Source organism: Saccopteryx leptura, chromosome 2 (assembly GCF_036850995.1).
Source record: "Saccopteryx leptura isolate mSacLep1 chromosome 2, mSacLep1_pri_phased_curated, whole genome shotgun sequence".
In the NCBI taxonomy this organism is placed as follows: domain Eukaryota; kingdom Metazoa; phylum Chordata; class Mammalia; order Chiroptera; family Emballonuridae; genus Saccopteryx; species Saccopteryx leptura.
In genome coordinates, this window is record NC_089504.1 from 367860425 (window position 1) to 367880549 (window position 20125).

Here is a 20125-nt window from a genome sequence, read left to right on the forward strand (position 1 = left end):
TGGTGCCATGTGACATGCCCGTCGGTCCCTCTTCGAGACCTCTGTGAGAAGAGATGTGATACCTGTGCGGCTGCCAAGCTAACGACTGAGAGACTCACTGGGTAGGAAGTGTGACAGGTGGAAAGTGGTGATTTTCATCGTTCCTGTCAGGAAAGTCCCAGATGGCACTGCCTCCCTGTCCCTTGTTAATGGCCCTGTGGGTCACACTCCCCCAACTCACTACCTTGCAGTTTTCTTCCAGAGCCTCCCCTTGGGCCTCCCAGCTCCCTTGTGGTCTCTCCCACCCTGTGGCGATTGTCCCAGCACCAGGCTAGCCAGGCCAGCGTGCCTGTTGCTCAGGGTTGGGGCTGTGTGTTTGTGGGGCGGGGGGCTCGCTGGGAGGTGGGGGTTGCGAGCCGCCTTGCGGCTGCTCGGCAGGGTCTGGCGGAACCCCAGCCTCTGGCTGTGACATACAGCCCCCTTCATGAAACCAGACAGAATTAAGCCTTTTGTTTCCTGTTTGCTAGGCCGGCTTAAAGAAAACACAGAGGGTCCGTGCGGCTGGGGTTCCCAACAAGACGGCCTTTGTATTCATTTAATTAATCAGTTAGCTGAGGGGAAGGAGAAGAGGGAAGTTCATGTTATAAATACATGTTTTTCTTTGGCTTTTCCCCCCCAAAGACAGGGCCTGAATAGCATCCCCGAGAGAGCCCCCCATCTCACCCCAGACATGCTGGGGGCCAGGGGCCTGCCAGGCTGCAGCTGTGACCCTTCCCCCACCCCCACTGCTCAAGAGCATTAGCCCTGATCTCTCCATCCTGGGGAAATGCTAACTGCTGACAGGGGCAGGGGCAGGGGCAGGGGCAGCCAGGGGTAGCTGTGCACCCCATCTCCTCCCTGCTCACATCTCCCTTCCATCTGCACCTTCCGTGGATGAGGTAACTGCACTGCCACATGGAGAAACGTCTGCCCCGGGGAGGCCTGGTGCTGTGCAGGTGCACTGTGGGGGAGAAGTCTCACTCAGGTTCCGGGTGGTCGTCAGGGCCTCTGTCTACCCCCTGACCCCCACTCCAAGGCGGGGGCGGGCTGGTGCTCACCAAACTGCCCAGGCAGACACCGCTTCCCCACTCATTCCCGGGACTCCAGAGCCCCACCATGCTCGCCATGCCTCCCCTCAGCGTGAGCCTCGGAAGTGCAGAGGCACCGGGAAAGGAAGGGGCTCTCAGGGCTCTGGGGAGAGGCCACAACTGGGGACTTGAGTCCTCTTGGACAGAGAGTCTCAACCCACTTCCCTCTCCAAAGAGCCAGTTGTTTTCAGTGAAGCTTTCTTTGATGATACTACTTAAACTCTTCTTTTTTTCTTTTTAGAGATGGGTAAATTCACGCACTATTCTCTCACTGCCTCCCCTCTGCCAGCTGCCAGGTGGTTTTTGAGTCTAAAAAACCTTTCATTATGAGGTAAAATATTTGCAGTCCCTAATATGTGGCCCTTATCATGGCATTTCACTGTGGTAAATTTCCCCTTATATGCTCTTCATCTCAAGTTGCAGCTAGAATGCTCTGGTGTCTGGTAACCATGATGCTAGGCCTCCTGGACACACTGTCCAGCAAATCCCCAGACCTAGCCCCAAAGTAGAGGGTCCAGGGCTTGGGCCTTGTGCCTTGTGCCTGGCATTTAAATATTTAACATGTTTCATGGGGCATCAGGTCACTACTCAGCCAGAGTGCTGCCATTGCAGGTGGTATGAGGCCCCTGCTTCCTACCCACCAGTCCTGGCTGCAGTGGGGGCTCTTCTGTGAAACAGGAATGTAGCAGAGGCCAGAGGGCAGAACCTGTAAAGTGTCCCACGGGGACAGAACTGCAAGGCCTCAGTTTCCCTCACTCCGGGGTTTGGGGAGCATAGCCCAGACTGAGACCTGGATGGGGTGGTCTTTTGCTTAGCTCACCAGCAAAATGCCAGGAGTCATGTGTGACTTGGGTCAGCAAACTGTTCAGTGTCACTTCCTGTGCAGCTGACTGGAGCTCATGTCCATGTGTGGGCCCGTCCTCTGAGGCAGTGACTAAAACACAGGACTCCAGAATTTCTGTGTCATTCCTGCAGTGATCTTGTACCAACCCTTTTCTTCTCAAGCTTCGTTTCCCCAAACCAGTGTCTTGCCTCCACCATCTGTAGGCATTTCTTCTGCCTAGAGAGTGGGTCATACGTTCAGGGAGAAAAAGTCTATGCTGCCTGTTGCTTGGGGATCCTGGAACTGCTTTTTCCCCAGAGATCCAAGGTCAGGGCCTTGGGAATAAAACTCATTTACATAGTTGTTTGAATCACAGAGACGCTGGAGCTGGAAAGAACCCCAGTGATCAGCATCACCAAGGAGTAAGCAGGACCTACTCTCCTCAAAGAGAAGTGTTATTCCTAGCATGATGGTGGGTGGGTTGGTGGGCTCTGGTTTTGGTCTTCAGGATGCAGCTAGGGTAGCTGGGAGTTGGATGTCCAGGGGAGGGACATCTGAAGGGGCTACTGAAGTCTTGTTTTCAGAAGTTAATATGTAAATGAGTCACCTGGACATCTTGTTAAAATGCAGGTTCTAAATCAGTAGGTCTGAGTGGGACTGAGCTTCCTCATAAACAGGCTCCCAGGCGATGTTGATGCAGCTGGTTGGAGGCCCACGGAGTAGTAAAGGTATATGGATTCATCAGTGCGGTGCTTGCAAAGCAAAAGGCCGCTGCCTGTGCTCAAGCTGCTGCTTTACTCTGGTCACAGGTGACTACTCATTCCGGTGTGTGCTGCGATCCCCATTTTATCAGCGAAAGGCTCTGAAATGGTGGACTACTAGGTGGCTCTTAGATCACCTAAGGAGAGATGAATGCAATATGGGCATTGGTGTCTAGCTCGCCGGGATAGTGGCTTCTTGACTGAGGGCAGAGTGATATTTGGGCTCTTAGGAATACTTTGTGACTCCTATTTCTGAATCAAGAATTTTAATTCTATATTTGATTACATCTAAGAAAAAAGTTAGTGCAAAGTCAGCAGATGACTCTTACTTGGGGGAGGATGAGCAGAGACTGGATTACGTCCCTTCGAGCCCCAAATACTTCACTGTTCTGAGCAGGCCCTCCTTTAAATCAGGGTCTCCCCCTCTTTCCTCGTTGCATGCCCGCCCCGACACATGCACTACAGCCCAGCCCCAGCTTCCCGGGTTGCATTAAACTAAGTCACCACACATCTATCAGGCATGTAGGATGTACAAGGCATTTAGGAAGACAAAAATGCTAGGGAAACCTAGCCCCTAACTTCATCTTAAAGAGATTTATCCACCAACTAGGGAAGTGATTTGTGAACAGAAAAGTAAAATACAAGAGTTAAATAATAATGAAGATTACAATGTAGGGACGTCACGAGATGGAACAGGATTAGTGAGTTACTAAATGACTGGCACAGCTTCTGTGTGCTGAAGGAACTCTGGGAAAGAGGAACAGTCGTGCACCGGGGGATCTGGAACATGTGGGCCAGGGCCTTGGTTGGGTAGGATGGAGTAAGCTGAGGAAGGCGGAACAAATACTTATGGGCCACTCTGTGTTCCAGGCACTGTGTGTACTCTGCAGATACAGAGGCAAATAAGACATAACCCCACTCTTGAGGAGTCTACAGCATAGAAGGAAATCTGCAAAGGACACTTCAGTGGTGGGATCTGTGGAAGCACCATAGAGGGATACTCAGCTCAGACTGATGGCTGTCAGGAGGTTGGAAGGAACTGTTCCATGTGACATGAAAGCTGACTTGAGTAGAAAGTGGTCCAAAATGTGGATTAGAGTGGGCATGAAAGAGTTGAACATTAAGAGGTCTTCCTGCACAAAGACGTGCGCGCATGAACCAGCAAGGTGGGCATTTGTGGTACAAGCAGCTGAGGATTTTGGAGGATAAGGCATGGTCCAGAGAAAGCAGGAGGTGAGTGGAGAAGCAGGCATGGCCTGGTCATGAAGAGCTGCATACCATCTAAGGAGCGTAGTTTTCATGTAGCCAGTGGAGAGCCCTTGAAAAGACAGAATGAAATAGTGGCCTAGAAGTAGGCTGTGGAGCCAGGTGTCCTGCTCTGGCATTTGTTATCTGAGTGACTTTGGGGGAAGGACAATCCCTTGGCACCTCAATTTCCTAATCTGCAAAAAGTGTGTAAACATAATACATACATCATTGAGCTATTGTGAGGACTGACTCAACATAAAGTGTCAAGAGCCATTTTGGAGCAAAAATTATATTTTGGTGCTCAACAAATTATAGCCATTGTTAGTATGAAGAGATTTTAGGCTGGTGAGTGCCTCGGACAGCTTTGTGTTTTAGAAAGATCATACTGGAGGAACTGAGAAGGCTGGACTAACATGGGTAAGACCAGCTGCAGGGAAGCCAGTTAGAAACCTACTGCCGTACTCTAGGCAGACTGTGGTGATGGCTGAACTGAGGCTGTGTGCTGTGGATAGGAGGAAAGGGCCAGATGGAGAACTCTGAGGGGTAAGGGAAAGGAAGGACTCCCAGGAGACCTCTAAGATTTCACTTATGTACTGGGTGGACGGTAGTTTCAGCAACTGTTATGGAAACCCAGGAAGAGAAATGGGTCTTCTGGACTGTGGTTCCTTCCTGTCTACCCACCTCTCTCCCTCTTCTCCTCCCTCCCTCCCTCCCTCCCGCCCTCCCTCCCTCATTCCCTCCCTCCCTTTCTTCCTTCCTTCCTTCCTTCCTTCCTTCCTTCCTTCCTTCCTTCCTTCCTTCCTTCCTTCCTTCCTTCTTTCCTTCCTTCCTTCCTTTTCTTTTTTCTTTTAAAAAATATATTAAATTTCGCTATCTATGGGGCATTTAGTTGGAGGTGTGGAGATGTCTATCCGAAAATTGAATAGGCCTACTTGAGGACATGGCTGGGTAAAGATGTGGGAGCCACGAGTCCGTGGTTGAGATCACCCAGGGAGAGTGTGCAGGGCTAGACAGTGAGCAAAGGCAGAGGCCTGAGGAACAAAGCGCGTGAGAGAGGGTGAGAGAGAAACTCCCAAAAGACACAGGGGTAAGAGGGGAATGTGGAAAGGGTGGACAGGAGTAAAAAGCTTTGTGGTAGAGAATGAGACCACAGAGTCAGGTGCAAATCTAGTAAGAGACAGACTAAAAAAGAATTCATTGGCTTTATTGGGAGAAAAGCCCTGGGTGCCCTGGGAGCATGATGTTAGTGGCAGGTCAGGGGGAAGAGACTGGAGAGGCGTGAGGAGTGAATGGGAGGCAAGGACACGGCGGGAGCAGATGTGCGTGGGGCATGGCCGGCATCAGCTTGACTTTGCCAAAGGACTCGTGGGTGGGGGAGGAGATGAGCTGGCTTCCTGCTATCAAGGAGCAAATCCTCCATTGGCACTTAGCACGGAAATCACTGGAGAGACTTACTTTAGTCATTCAAATTTTTATTTAGCAAATAGTTATTGCATAACTACTATGGATTTAAAAGTGGGTTAAATGTAATTCAATAACGAACAAGTCTAACAGAGAAGATAAGACAAAGATATAAGTACTGTATTTTTCACTCCATAAGATGCACTTCCCCCCAAAAAAAGTGGAGGGGGAAAATGCCCATGCGTCTTACGGAGTGAAAAATATGGTATTTTATTAAATATTTTAGTATACCATTTGGTTCAGAATATTTTTTTTCTTATTTTCCTCCTTAAAACCCTAGGTGTGTCTTATGGTCAGGTGTGTCTTATGGAGCGAAAAATATGGTAGTTGTGACACAAACATGGTAGGTATCATAGATGACACACTGTGAGTTGGATAGGGAAACATCGCTCTCTGGGGTTGCCAGGGAATGCTTCATGGAGAAGAGGGCATTTCAAATAGGCATTAGTGGAAGACAGGCATTCCAACAGAAAGATGGGACGTGCAAAGGCACCAAGTCACCCAAGTATGGAGTGTAGTCATGCAAGGAGAAATACTGAAATTTATTGGGTGGATAAGATTGGCACAGAGGTAAATTGTAAATTAGGACTGAAAGTTAGGTTGGAGCCATGCTGTGAAGGCTTCTATAGGCATCTGTACTTTGTTCTATAGGAGCAAGTGCAGGTTTTTGACATAAGGAACAACAAGAGAAGACTTTGTCTTATAGAATGGTCTTGCTGATGCTATTTTTTAGGGTAGATCAGACCAGAGAGCAGTGAGTTAGGGGACAACTGTGACTGTCTGAGAGTAAGAAGTAATAAGGAAGTCACAAGCATGTTCATAGTGGGAAAGGAGAAAATGAACAGGGTGCTATATGTGGGGAGGTGGACCTGTTGGGACTAACACTGTGCCCTGTGTTGGTCTGGGTTAGTTGAGGGGATGAAGTGAAAGTTGGAAGGCTAGATAGATGGTGGTGAGTAAGAAATAAAAAAAAAGAATCCAAAATTTCTATAGCTTGTATGGATGAACAGAAGGAAAGTGGTACTGTTAACAGAAATAGTGAAGACAAGGTCTTTCCACACCTAGCACAGGCATGGTGGTCCCAAGAAGCACGTGAAGCGTGTAGCAGCTCCAAAGCACTGGATGCTGGATAAACTAACCAGTGTGTTTGCTCCTTGGCCATCTACCAGTCCCTACAAGCTGGGAGAATGTCTCCCTCTCGTCATTTTCCTAAGGGACAGACTCAAGTACGCCCTGACAGGAGAAGTGAAGAAAGGAGATCTGCATGCAGAGGTTTATTAAGATCCATGCCATGGTCTGAACAGCTACAGCCTACCCTGCTGGTTTCATGGAGGTCACCAGCATTGACAGACGGGAGAGTATTTCCATCTGATCTATGACACCAAGGGTCGCTTTGCTGTTCATCATATCACACCTGAGGAGACCAAGTACAAGTTGTGCAAAGTGAGGAAGATCTCTCTGGGCACAAAAGGGATCCCTCATCTGGTTACCCAGACGCTCGCACCTCTTCAAAGTGAACGACACTCAGATTGGAGACAGCACGATCACTGATTTCATCGAGTTCGATGCTGGTAACCTGGGTATGGTGACCAGAGGTGCTAACCTGGCAAGAATTGGTGTGATCACCAAGAGAGAGAGACACCCTGGCATACCCAGGGGCTCAGGAGCATCGCTGGAGCTGTGGGATCAGCAACCAGGTGTTGGGAGCGGGAGAGAAAGGGAATGCAGATACCGCAGTCAAGAGCACAAGTCACTAAAGATGGGGGTGGGAGGGATACAATTTCAGAGGGCTCAGACAATAATTTGAAGATTACATAGTTCTTTACATTCATATTATAATTTATAAAATACTTCAAGGCTGTTATCTTACCTAATCTTCACTATATGTAAGGGAGTCAGATGGGGGCTATTAACCAGTGAGCCTCTGAAGGATACAGGCCGGTAAGTGTTCTGATGGTGCCCGCCTCTGGGCTGGTGCTCTTTGCCCTGCGCGATCACGCCTGTGGTCTGGGCAGATGCTGTGTGTCCAGGGGTCAAGACAGTGGGTAGCCTGAGCAGAGGGGGAGACTGAGATACATGAGTGCACACTCACAACTGATGGACACGTGAGGATGGAGCGTCAGAGCCCAGGTGGGATCAGCTAGGGGAGGGAGAGGGGCCCTGTTAGAGGCGGGAGGGGTGGAGAAGGAGGCTAAGGATATAGCCTGTTGAGGAAGACAGGAAGGACATGAGGAAAACTCTGGAGACAGAGCCAATGGACACTGAAAACACACAGATGGAAAAGTCCAAGACATTCACGAAGCCGCATGCCCACAGAACCAGGAATGACCAGGGCTGGGCTGGCTGGAGGGTGGTAGTGGTGGCAGGGGCTTGGGGGATGGGCCCTGACGGGAGGCAGGAGAATGCAGCCATGTGATAGAGGTTCTGCCCAAGCCTGGCTGGACAGCAGAGGGCCCGCTTCTTGTACAGAGAGAGATCCCACAGAGGTGACCTTCCTTCTGAATCCATGTCTTCGGTCTGGAAGTCCGGGAGGACCCACCCCATGGGCCCTATGCTACTTCTTGGTCACTTATTGGCAGTCTCGAATTCCACTCTTCCTGTCCGGCCTCACTGACTGGAATTCTAGGAATCTACCCTCCTCACTTTCAGGAGGTCATCTAGTCCTGGTGGTGGAGTTCTGCAGGGAAGGAGCCCACGCTGTTCTTGTCTGAGACCGAGGCTGTGTTCATGGGAAGGAGACCACAGTGCCGCACAGCTTCTGGCCTCCCCCTTGCCAGTGTGGACTCCAGTCTGCGGGGACACACAGCCGCAGGCACAGACATAGCCGGGCCTCGTCACTGCTGGCAGGACACGTGGAGGGGGCGTGCCTTCCAAGGACACCCATGCTCTTTAGCTAAAGGTCTTGGTATTCAGGGTCTCTAGCTGTGGCTGCCTCCTGCTGTGTGTGACTGACCCTCCAGCTTGCTGGGGACTAAGTGTTCCTGGGACACAGGGCCTTCAGTGGGGAAGCCTGGCAAGTCTCAGGGAAACCTGGATGCATAGGTTACAGTATTGCACTTCTACTTCTGAACTGTGCAGACACCAGGGTCTCCAGATCTTACCAGACACAGCCTGATTTTCCTCTGGGATGGTGCGCCAGCTCGTTCGTAACAGAACACACTCTGCAGTGTGACACTGCTATGCAATATAGAGGCCTGGGTGGGAGTCCCTTTGTAACTTCTTAGGTGTGCAAGTTTGGGTGAGTTACTTTATATTTCTGAGCCTCAGTTTCATTTTCTGGGATAAGGATGATAATACCAATCTCCAGGATGTGAGGATTAAATGAGGCAATGCTTGTCAGTCAGGTAGGTACATGGCACAGTGCCAGGCACCTGTGGGAGACTGTAAAGCTCCCAACTCCTCCCCCTTCTTACTTGCATTGGAGTGATAGCTACTCTGCACATGGAAGAGGTGAGGCTGATGGGCAGGAATAGTTCACTCTGAGTCTAAATGACAGAATAAAAACAACAGACTTTAGCTCTTGTTTGCCATCTTTCTACTTGGCACTAAACAAGGACTTCTCTGTCTGGAGTGTTCCCTGGATGAAGGGAAGTGACATTTTTATTTACTTGTCCGTCCATCCATCCATCCATCCATCCATCCATCCATCCATCCAACATAAAGCACAGCACTATGAATCAGGTACTGCTTTGTGCTGGGGGTTAACTATCAACAACGCACATGCATTTTCTGCCCTCGTGAAGCTTGCACCCTGGTGAGGGAGACACGTGATAAACATCTAGGTAGAATACTGCACGGCAGTAATGATCACTCTGCAGGGAAGACAAAGCAGGTTCCAGAGGGTAGAGAGCGGTAGGGGTGTGGGCATTATTCTCCTGGGGTGGTGGCAGGGAAGGCCTCTCTGAGGGGTGACATTTGAGCTGAGGCCTGGAAGAATGCAGCCAGGATCTTGTGGCCTGACATCTCCTCCTGGGGCTCCCAGCTCAGCCCAGCTGCCCAGGGAGGAGTCAGCTGCAAGGAGACAGTCAGTCCCCGGTTCGCACTGCACAGTAGGTGGGGTGCAGCTGTTTCTATCAGCTGTCTTTCCACCGTGCTGACTGCTTTGTTGGTCTGGGCATTTGGGCTGAGGGAGGAACCCAGGCTGGAAAATTAGTATTGAGAGTCAGATTACATATGAAAATCATATAAACAGTCTACCTTGCTCCACTTGGGGACACTCTACATTTGGGTACAAGTCACAGTGCATTTGGTTGACTGTACAGCTCTCTTTCTTTGGCATTACCTTTTCCTTTAAGAAAAAAAAAAGCCTTGTTTAGATTACATGGTAAATGATTTATGAACATTATTCTTCTCCCTTAGTTCTACCTGTAGGAGCTCCAGCCCTCACAATCCTTTTCATGTTGATTAAGTACATTTGAAAGCAAAAGGAGACTGTCTGAAATTGCTTCCCAATATAGACTAGCGGCTTCCCTGGGCTCAGGAGGCATTCCTCATCTTCCCTCTGAAAGAGTGCCTTCGCAGATGGTTAAGCAGCACACCCGTCCAGAAGCAGGAGACAGACGGATGGCTTTCTCCCTGAAGCTGGTACTCGTGGACTTGAGAGCCTGGGATCTCTGGATGGGGTGTCCTCCAGGACTCATCGTTCCAGTCCAGGTCTGACTTCACCCAGGTGGAGGTCAGCCCTGGACCGGGGCATAACAGGGTGTTCTTAAAGGGTTGTCAGAGCTCAATGTTGTCAGGGAACCCCACTGACTTGGGTGGGGGAGGGGAACATCACAGCCATCTTTGTACACCCCAGTCACGAGGAAGGTGTGTGTGGAAAGGAAACATGACCCACGGAGCCAGCCAGCAAGCTGAAGGCCCTCTTGCCTTGTCTGTAGTGTTCTGTAGTGAGGGCAGGACCAGCAGGCTCCCCCAGTTCCTCCTCCATCCCCGTTCACTGCTTTGTGATGATCTTAGGCACATACTCTGTAAGAAGGTGGATAATTAAGGGGCTAGCTAGCCTCAGAACTCACTGTGACCTAGTCTAAGTTAACCTGGAAAATAGACTTAAATAGATTCTGTTTCTACTACATGTTTGGTGTCTCACACCCAGTCTGGCCCCAGGCTCCTTTCCACACACAGGTCTTCATGTTACAGATAAAGTGCGGCAGTTTTCCCTGAGCCCCTGTTCTGACACAGAAACTGTGTGAAGTCGTCCCCTCTTCCCTGCCTCCTTGTCTCCCAGACGTGCCTCTGAGTTTCAGTCAGCTTCCAGTTTTTCAGACTCATGCTCTAAAGGTGTATTTAGAATCCCCAGTCTTCCAAAAGTTATCACCTTTGTGGCTTCCCTTTGTGTATGAGCCACAAGTTTCTTCACATCTGTCACTTCTCTGGCCCTCCCCAGGGTGGATTTCTTTAGTCAGGTCTGCACTAGACGCTAGCCAGAGGTGGCTGCATCTCACCTTTGCTGCTTATTGACTGGGTGAGTTTGCAAAAGTCCCTCTCTATTTCTGACTCCCTATTTCCCCACTTATTAAATGGGAAAAGACCATTTGAGGAACAAATGAGACTCCAGTTTTGAAAAATGCTTTGTAATTATGTTTATTGTCTCCTCATGACAAAAGTTAAAATAGACACTTAAAAATGTAAACATTTAAAATTGTACCATCTGACTGCAAGCAAGGTGGAACAAGGGTGAAATGGTGTACACAGAGGGAAAAACCTCACCCATTTGCATGGAAACCTAAGGAGAAATTCTGATTGCACCAACCTGCCCTCAACCTCCCAGCAGGAGGGGCTGAGTTCCTGTCATGTGCCAGAGACCCCGGATGGCTTTTCGGGTCCATTGTTTGTCCCTCATGCACATGTGGGAACCATGTCCCACCTGGAGGTGGTTCAGCCCCATCTGAGCAGATGGTGGAAGTGAGACCCAAGGAGATCATTTGCCTCAGATCACAAAGTCAGCAAGCTGTGGGGCTGAGGAGTAAACCCAGTTCTGCTTGACCCTAATGCCCTTGCCCATGACGTTAGGACCAGGGCACCTTGAGGACAGCTGGGCCTCCATCATTGGCCTTGACTCACTGCCACCTCCAGATCCTACCCCCTTAAGCTGTAATTCTACCTTTAGCAATCTAGCCCTCAGAGCTAAGCATTTACTCTGATTCTCTCTCACTCCCTTCCCTCCCTGCCCTGCAATGCGCTCGGGTGAGGGGCAGCATGGGAGCCTAGAAGCTCAGATTTGTGCTGTCACCCCCTTTCTTCCTGGCTAAGAGAGGCTAGTGAAATCTCTAAATTGTGTACCTGGGAGGCCAGCTGATCCTGAAAAGGGTTGTCTATCTAAGACAAATTTTGTCCCCTTCGGAGTTTTGCCTAGGCCAGGAGATCTGCACCCTGCTGCCTAAGCCCCTAGTTGACTTCCGACACAGCCTCTGCTGGGGGTCCAGCAGTGCGGTGCGGGGTCCTCCTCGTCCCCTCGCCAACATTCAGAGACAAATGCATGCAGTGCCCCCGCCCCAGCTCTCTCTGTCTCCCTGTCCCTCCCCTCCTCCCCACCTTGATGGGTGGAGCAGCTTCTGTCCACTTTGGCCCCCTCTGTCTCCAGAGTGGTTCAAGGGCCTCTTGATCAGAGGAGTGGGGGCACGGGGCACAGGTATGGGGAGCAGGGGAAGCAGGAGAGGGGAAGCAGGCAGCCTGTGGGCCTGGGAGGGGAGATAAGGCGGTGACTTCTGAATGAAAGTTCCAACAAGGAAAGATCCTGGTGGAAGAGCCTCAGCGAAGGAAATAAAATCTCCATGAAAACCAATGTTTGTTGGAAGCTTTCTCTTGTTTCGGCAGTGTTGCTAAGTCCTGGAAGGGGAAGGCGCCTCTTCAGAGCAGTTGGGAGGCTCTCCGATTGTCCAAATATCAGCTTGCTAGTAAGGAACTATTTTTCTCTCATCAGGAACACGGGGCTTTGGGAGTTAGTGCAGCAGTAATTGGTTTTCTAATCAAGACTAGAATGAGACGGAGAAAAGCTGGGAACAGTGCCGTAGCTCCGACCGACCGTGAGTTAGGATTCTGGCAGATGGCGCTGTGTGCGGCACAGTTCCGTAGGCTGACCCGGCCACCTTCCGGGCTTTATTTGAAAAATGCACAGAGCCTGCCTAAGGGCTTTCAGCTAGGAGAGCAGGGTCCGAGCCAGGATGTGAACTCCTCTTTTCCCTACTCTGTAATGCATGAAAACTAGAGGGTGGAAGGGAGAAGAGCTGAAATGGCCCATAGTCTTTCTCCCCAGGCCTAGGGGGTCACCACCCTGCTCATTTTAGTGCCTGCTTCTTGTTTCCCAAAGGGACTAGGAAATGGTTAAAGAAGGATCTTTCCAGTTAGTCTTTGCTAATAAATTAAATGGGTCAACTGTGTTGCCTCTCTAGAGATTGACTTGGGGACCTTAGGTCCTCCTAAGTTTTGAAAAATGTGGAGAATGAGGCTTTTCCCAGCTGCTGGACTGGTTTTATGTTAAGGAAGTACAAGGATATATTTTCTCTCCCTGTGTCCAGAGAAAGGGTAAGAATTTGCATTGGGTCCAGACCTCATAACATCGTCTTCTTCTGCTCTGCTCAGGGAGAAATCCTCTACAGTACTGTTGTCTGGCAGAGCCCAGAGGACTCTGGGGTGGTGGGTAGCCGGGGGTTAGGCAGGGAGAGGGCAAAGCTGTGGTTCTGAATCTCTCTGCTCCTGATAGGCTGTTTGATGTTGGACCCCCTTGCTCTTACCATAGACAGCGTGAGGTGGGACAGGAGGGGTGAGGAGAAAGAAGCTGGAGGCAGGCTGGTGGGCCGAGGGGCAGAGACGTGGCTGGGCATCTCTCCTGCAGCCTCAGCCCCACGCCTTTTCCAGACGGAAGCCAGGGCTGCTGTTGCTGCTTACTGGTTTGGGAAGGTGTGTCTTGCTCATACTCTGACCATCTTTGAAAACTGAGAGCCCTGGACAGAATTGCCTCCCAGAATTCTCTATTTGACCGGAGGGACCGTGATGAGCAGCATTTGGGAAGGTCAGCACAGAGAAGCCTGGCTGAAGTAGAGGAGGTGCCCCTCCCGCCCTGTCCTCTACACTCCCTTAGGGTCAGTCATGGGCCAGTGACAGAGCTGCTAATGCTGATGTCACATGGCTGGTTGGGACTGTCTGCAACATGAGGCACTTGTTAAGAGGCAAGTTGATAGGTGAAGTCTACCACTGCTGACCACATGCAGAGTTCACACGGGACAGGTTTGGATTCCATGTGGCCAGGATGTGAGTATGCATGTAAGTCAGCAGGAGGCCAGTCTGTGCAAAATTATCTCTTCCCCCCAACCCACACACAGGCACACTCATACACACACACACACACACACACACACACTCATACACACAGTCATACCCATATGTAACACACAGAGTCAAACACAGTCGTGCACACATGTACACATATGCAAACAGAGAATCATACTCAGTCACACACACATACACAGTTACAGAGTCACACACAGGCACACAGTCACACATACTGAGTGACACACACAGAAACAAAGGTATTCTGATCAATGAGAGAAGACTTTCCTCAGAGTTTCCTCTCTTCACACTTCCATTTCCCCCTTTCTCTCATTCCTGATCTCCCATTTTCCTCTTTTCTCCCTGGTCGCCTCCAGTTTTACCAGCAGGAACACAAGACCTGGATTTGTGGTTTGGAGGCCAGAAGAGACAGTAAAAAGAACTCTGGTGTGAGAGCCAGACAACTGGATTGAGGCACCGACTTCCCCACTTAACTGGGTTCAAGACACGGACACACGGGGCATGTTGTTTAACTACTCTGAGCCTTACTCTTCTCTTCTATAAGCTGAACTGAAAACACAGCTCGTGGGATTGCTGTGACACACGCTCATGGTGACAGGTGTGCTCTGCACAGCCCAGGCTGGCAGCAGGCGGTGCGCAGTGGAGGCGGCTCCCTCCTCTCCCTGGCTGTTCCCATGTGTATATTTCTGCTGTATGGTCACCATACTGAGCCCTAATGAATGAAGTGTTTGGGCTCTGCTTACAAGGGCTTTCTCGCTTACCTTGGTGCTGGTTTCAGCTCTAAGGGGGCTAATAACATGTCATTTACCCAGCACTTTGTGCGAGACCGTTACACTCAGTTCATCTTCACAACAGCCTGCTCATCCCTTTTTGCCAAATAAAGATGCCGAGGCACAGAGGACTGTAGTAATTTCTGAGTTCATACAGTTGGTTGGGTGGCTAGGAACCCAATCCCTAACCCTGACTTTCTGTCAAAGTAGGTGATTGGCTCAGCACCAGGTATAGTGGCCTGAGGCAAATGGCCCTGATTAACCTGGTGATTGAACAGCTCATCTGCTTCTCTCCCTAGGGCAGGCACATGAGGGTGGGGCCTTTCTTCTAGCTGCTCTGTAAAGTGACACAGACTTGGGTAGGGAGGTGTTGGTTCTGAGGACCTGGGCTGGAGGAGGTCTGAGTGGGCATCTGTGGGAACACGTGAGATGAGAGTGGGGGCCCCATTCAGGTTTGCAAACACTGGTTGAACACCTGTCATATGCTCAGTCCTGATGTAAGTACTGGGGATACAGAAAGGAGTAAGATACTGTCCCTGTCTTCCGGGACCCCATGCAGCAGTGAGCAGGGTGGGGACTCAGGCACAGAAAAGGATGTATAGACGATGAGGTAACTGCAGCCATAGAGGGAAGTATTGTATGCTGCATGGTGGCGATTGTGGGGTGGGGGACAGTCAGGGGCCTGGTCTGAGATTTGCTTGGAGGAGATGGTGGAAAAGACTGTCCAGGGAGGAGGGGCAGGGTGAGCCACACTGCAGAGGTGTGAAGCAGCAAGGCAAGAAGGGAGGCGTAGGTAGGGACAGGCTGAGTGCTAAGGCACTTGGATTGTACTGCTCACAAAAATTAGGGGATATTTTATCACTTCGTATTCATTTTGAAATATCCCTTGATTATGCTCACAAATATTAGGAGATATTTTATGCTTCATATTCATTTTGGAATATTCTCTAATTCTGCTCATAAAAGTTAGGGGATACTTTATTGCTTTATATTCATTTTGAAATATCCCCTAATTTTTGTGAGCAGTATATTTTGCAGGTGATGGGAAGCTATGGACCATATTGAGATAGGGAGTGGCAATGTCATCTTTACATTCTGGAACATTGGACTCAGCTGCAGTGGGGATAGATTGGAAGGGATCAGACTTTGGCAAGAAGAACATTCAAGGTGTGTATTAGTTAGAATGCTTTTGGCTGGAAGTAGCAGAAAATCCAACCCAGAGTGTCTTAAACAGTAAGAAATTTATTTTCTAATACATTATGAAATTCAGAACCAATATTGCTCTAGGGTTGGATAAATTCAATGGCTCAATGAAATCAACAAGCACCCGGGTGCTTTCCCTGTGGTCCCTGGCTATCAGCTCTGCTTTTGGACTGGTTTTCTTCTGGATTGTACAACAGTGGCCGCAGTGCCAGTCTTCGCACCAGTGTCCAGCTGGCCATTAAAAACAGTGAGCGAGTCAACTGTAAAACTAGGGGGTAACAGAGGCTGTGACAAATGGCATGTTGGAATTAAAATAAAAATTGTAAAGAGCACCAGCAAAATATTTTAAGTAAAGTCAAGAGACAAATGAGAAACTGAAAAAAAAATCGCAACCCACATCACAGGGCTATTCTCCCTAACATACAAAGAGTTTCTAAAAATCAACAACAAAATACAACCTAATAGAAAACTTGGGAAAGAACTCGAACAGACTATTCACAGAAAATACAAATGGCTCTTAACAAGTGAAAAATGGTCAATCTTACACTTAACAAGAGAAATGCAAATGAAAACTATCCTGAGATAGCATTAATCATTCATATTTAAATGGGTACCATTCAAGAACTTGGTTATCACACTGTATTGGCAAGCTGCAATTTGACAATAACTATCAAAATTATAAATTATTTTCTTTTGACTCATCAATTTCATAATGGGGAATTGATCTTAAGATATTCTTGCACACATGTGAAATGATATATGTTAGGTTTATTATTTACAACATTATTTGTAATAGCAAACAATTGAGAAGAACCCAAACATCCTGACAGTGGAATACTATGCATTTAGAAAGAGGACTGGGGAAGCTCACTTTGTCCTGTTATAGAAATATCTCCGAAATATATTAAGTGTAAAAAGGAAGAAAATCCACCAAGGTTCAGAAAAGTGTGCATACAAAATGGAAAACTAGAATCTATATTTGTGTTTGCTTGGACAAGTGGGAGGCAGGAATGGGAAGGAAACATTTCAGTGTAACTTTATATATGTTCTGATTTTTGAACCACATTAGATATTAACTTTAAAAAAACCAAACCAAACCAAAAACACTGTACAAATTCCATAAAACATCTGGAAAGAGCTGCTGATTTTCACCCCTGGGCTCTGAATTATAGAAATGGAAACGGATAGATTAGAGAAGTGTTTTGGAAGTGAAATCCCCCTGGTTGGGTGTGGGAGTGGGAGAGAGGGCAGAAGCAAAGGCAGTGTGCAGATGTGGGTAACTGGTGGAAGGTGGCCTCGTTCTGAGATGGAACACTGGAGAGAAGCATGTGAGGGGAAGCAAGGAGCCAGGAGAATCATTTTCCCTCCTGAATCCAGTCTCTGCAATTCTCCATTCACTCAGTTCCTGGGACACTCCCTTATTTTGTTTCTCCATCTCTCCACAGAATTCTAGTCTGCTGGTGATGTTCCCTCTGAGCAGACAGAGTCAGCATAGTCCCCTGGGTGTGAATCCCAACAGAGAGCTGGGTCTGCTGGCTGCTCTGGGCAGCAGGCTGAGTGTGGGTTCTCCCAGGGAGCAGAATAACCGGATGTCTGGAGCACTAGGGACAGGGAGGAAGCCCACTAAGTGCACACCACAGCAGAAACCCACAGACCCCACTGGGTCAGCGTGTCCCAGAAAAAGGGCAGGTCTCTGTGTTCCATTGCTCATCTCTGTTCTAATTCTCTCTGGCTCACCATCTGCTGTTGGAGAGGACTCTGGGGCCAGGAGCCCGGCACCTGGATTCTCTCAGGACTAATGTCTCAGTGCCTGGGGGCACCATGGCACTGCTGGCCGTGGGAGAGGTGGACAGGAAGAAGAACCTAGAGGAGAGAACCTCTAGGCGAAACAAATGCATTTCATGTGACATTATGTGAGAATTGCAGTGGGATGAGATGAGTTTGGGGGTACATCTACCTTTTGCTGACAATAGCAGTCCCCTGGCTCCGGGCCCTGCTTCAGGTCCATTTGCAGAGTTGGGGGCCAGGAAGAAATGGACGTGTACCTAACAGCAGCTATGCTGGCTGACATTGGAGGCATTATGAACTAGTATGTGAAATGTGGCTGCACTCTTGGGTTTGGTCATAGATGGAAAGGATTAGAAGACAATTAATACATCATTTAGTGCCCCGAGTTTAAGTAACTTCTTATTATGGGCTTCCTATCTTTATTATGCTTTACTGAAAAACACTGGCAAATTTCCTTCAAATGTCACACTATTCGTATGCCATTTGTTTCAGAAGATTTTTTTAATGCATATATGATTTTTGTGTGTGTGTGACAGAGACAGAGAGAGACAGAGGGACAGATAGGGACAGACAGACAGGAAGGGAGAGAGATGAGAAGCATCAATTCTTTGTTGTGGCACCTTCATTGTTCATTGATTGCTTTCTCATATGTGCCTTGACCGGGGAGCTACAGCAGAGTGAGTGACCCCTTGCTCAAGCCAGTGACCTTGGGCTCATGCCAGTGACTTTGAGCTTCAAGCCAGTGACCTTTGGGCTCAAGCCAGCAAACCTGCGCTCAAGCTGGTGAGCCTGCGCTAACCTGGGTCCTCTGCATCCCAGTCCGATGTTCTATCCACTGTGCCACTGCATAGTCAGACAATACATATATAAATTATTAAGCTGAATTCTTCAAGACAGATTGCCAGAATGCCAACCCCTTTTCCACCATTCCTTATGAGTCTCTTAAAGACCTCATGTCCCCAAAATGATGACAGTGCTAGGTCTGCTGTCTTAGGGCCTGGGGAGAGGGTCAAGAGCCACCAACAGTTTCCTTGAATTGAGCACCAGGGCAGAGACTCAAAGGGGTTGTAAAGAAAACACACATGTTTTTGGATGATAGGCTAGAAGCTGGAGAGGAACAGTTGACCTGAATTCTTCTTTCCAAAACTTTGGTAAAAAAAATAAATCAGGCTGGCAGGGTGGGCTGTCCCTAAATAAAACTGGAATCCTGGTGACTAGGGAGCTGGGAGCATTTCAGACACTCATGGCAACAAACTGTTCTTTCATTTATGGGAAGCCACAGCCACAGAGGGGCGACTACTTTGTCTAAGATGAATAGGAGAATCTTTTCCATATTTTTCCAGGCCTGATGCTGTGTTGTCTTTTTGTTTGTCTTGGTGGAGCAGTTTAATATTTTGGTAAGATGACACTGTAGTTGAGTCCTGAATTATTACAGTCCTTCCCCACAAAAATTCTCCTGTGAGTAGCTAGCGACTGGGCCAAAGGACAGCCTGACTTCCTCACCCCTCCTCCTTCAGGTGACTTTTCTGACATCTGTACAACATACACCTATTGAGCACCTAATGTGAATAGCTGCTCCTGATGTGTGTGCATATGTGCATGTATACACATGTGTATACGTGTGCTTATGCATGCGTACTATATATGCATGTGTGCATGTGCGTGCAGTGTTGCATCAGAAGGTGTCCCTGCCTCCATCTTGCTTTATGCATCATCACACTGCCCAGAGTCGACAGGAGTCAGCCCCTGTGAGCGAGTGAATGAGCCCACTGGGGAGGACACAGGCAGCTCTGAACGACCTACAGGAGGAACCCAGTAGCCTGGAAGCATCACGAAGGAGTCTCGTTGGGATTTTGCAGACGGCTAAAGATTTTAAGGTCTTCCACTCGTGTTTAAACAGTCTTCCTAAGTGAATAATCCGGAACCTTATGTGATGTTTTCTCCTTGGCCCACCCTCCATGACCTCAGTATGCCTTCTGGCAAAGCCCAAGCTCCCTCTTCTCTTATTGCTTCTAATTATCTGAGGCCTAAGATAGCAGATACTGAACCTATTAGAAATGTGTATAAAATCAGAGTCAAGATGCTGTAAGTAAGAACCTGGGAGTTTCCCTTATGAGAAGGTTGGTAAGCTTTAAGGTAAAGATTTTGTGACTTGTACTTTGACTACTCAGAGATTTTGAAAAATTGTTTTCTTTTCAGTATGTTTATCCTAGGTTGGATTTTTGGGATTACTGCATAGCTAAATCACATGTTGGTGAAGGAGACCTTTTGTCATAGAAACTATGGCTTACCTCCTGGGAGGCTGGGAGTGAAGTTGGTGAAGGCGTTTTATCTACTGGTTTCCATTCAGGAGTGTCACAGGGGACATCTCTGATTTGGTCATTTTAAGCCACAAGAAGGCAATTTCACCACTAGAAAGGTCTCTTGTAGAAAGTATTCTGCACATTAATCTTGAGGACGCAGCCGAGCAGCCCTTACTTACCAGCTCTTTCCTCCCCTTTGAACTGCTTGTGTCTTCTCCTGAGGGAAGACCTCACAGCAGCCTGACAGGGCCTCCCGGTGAGTCCTGCCTCCAGAGGCTGTTCACCGTCCCCTCCGTGCAGGGGAGGACACCTATGCCAGCCTGTGATACTGCTAGCTCTTTGCTGGCAGGTGCCAGGTAGAGACAGCTGCTCA

General features: G+C 48.8%; 1 protein-coding gene and 1 pseudogene across 5 annotated transcripts in view; both read left to right on the forward strand.

The window, feature by feature from the left end:
- The window catches only part of PKNOX2 (PBX/knotted 1 homeobox 2), a 259555-nt gene that overhangs the window by 34495 nt on the left and 204935 nt on the right, over positions 1-20125 (forward strand). The gene's annotated exons all lie outside the window — the stretch shown is intronic.
- The window catches only part of LOC136392425 (small ribosomal subunit protein eS4, X isoform-like), a 45526-nt pseudogene continuing 29303 nt past the window's right edge, over positions 3903-20125 (forward strand).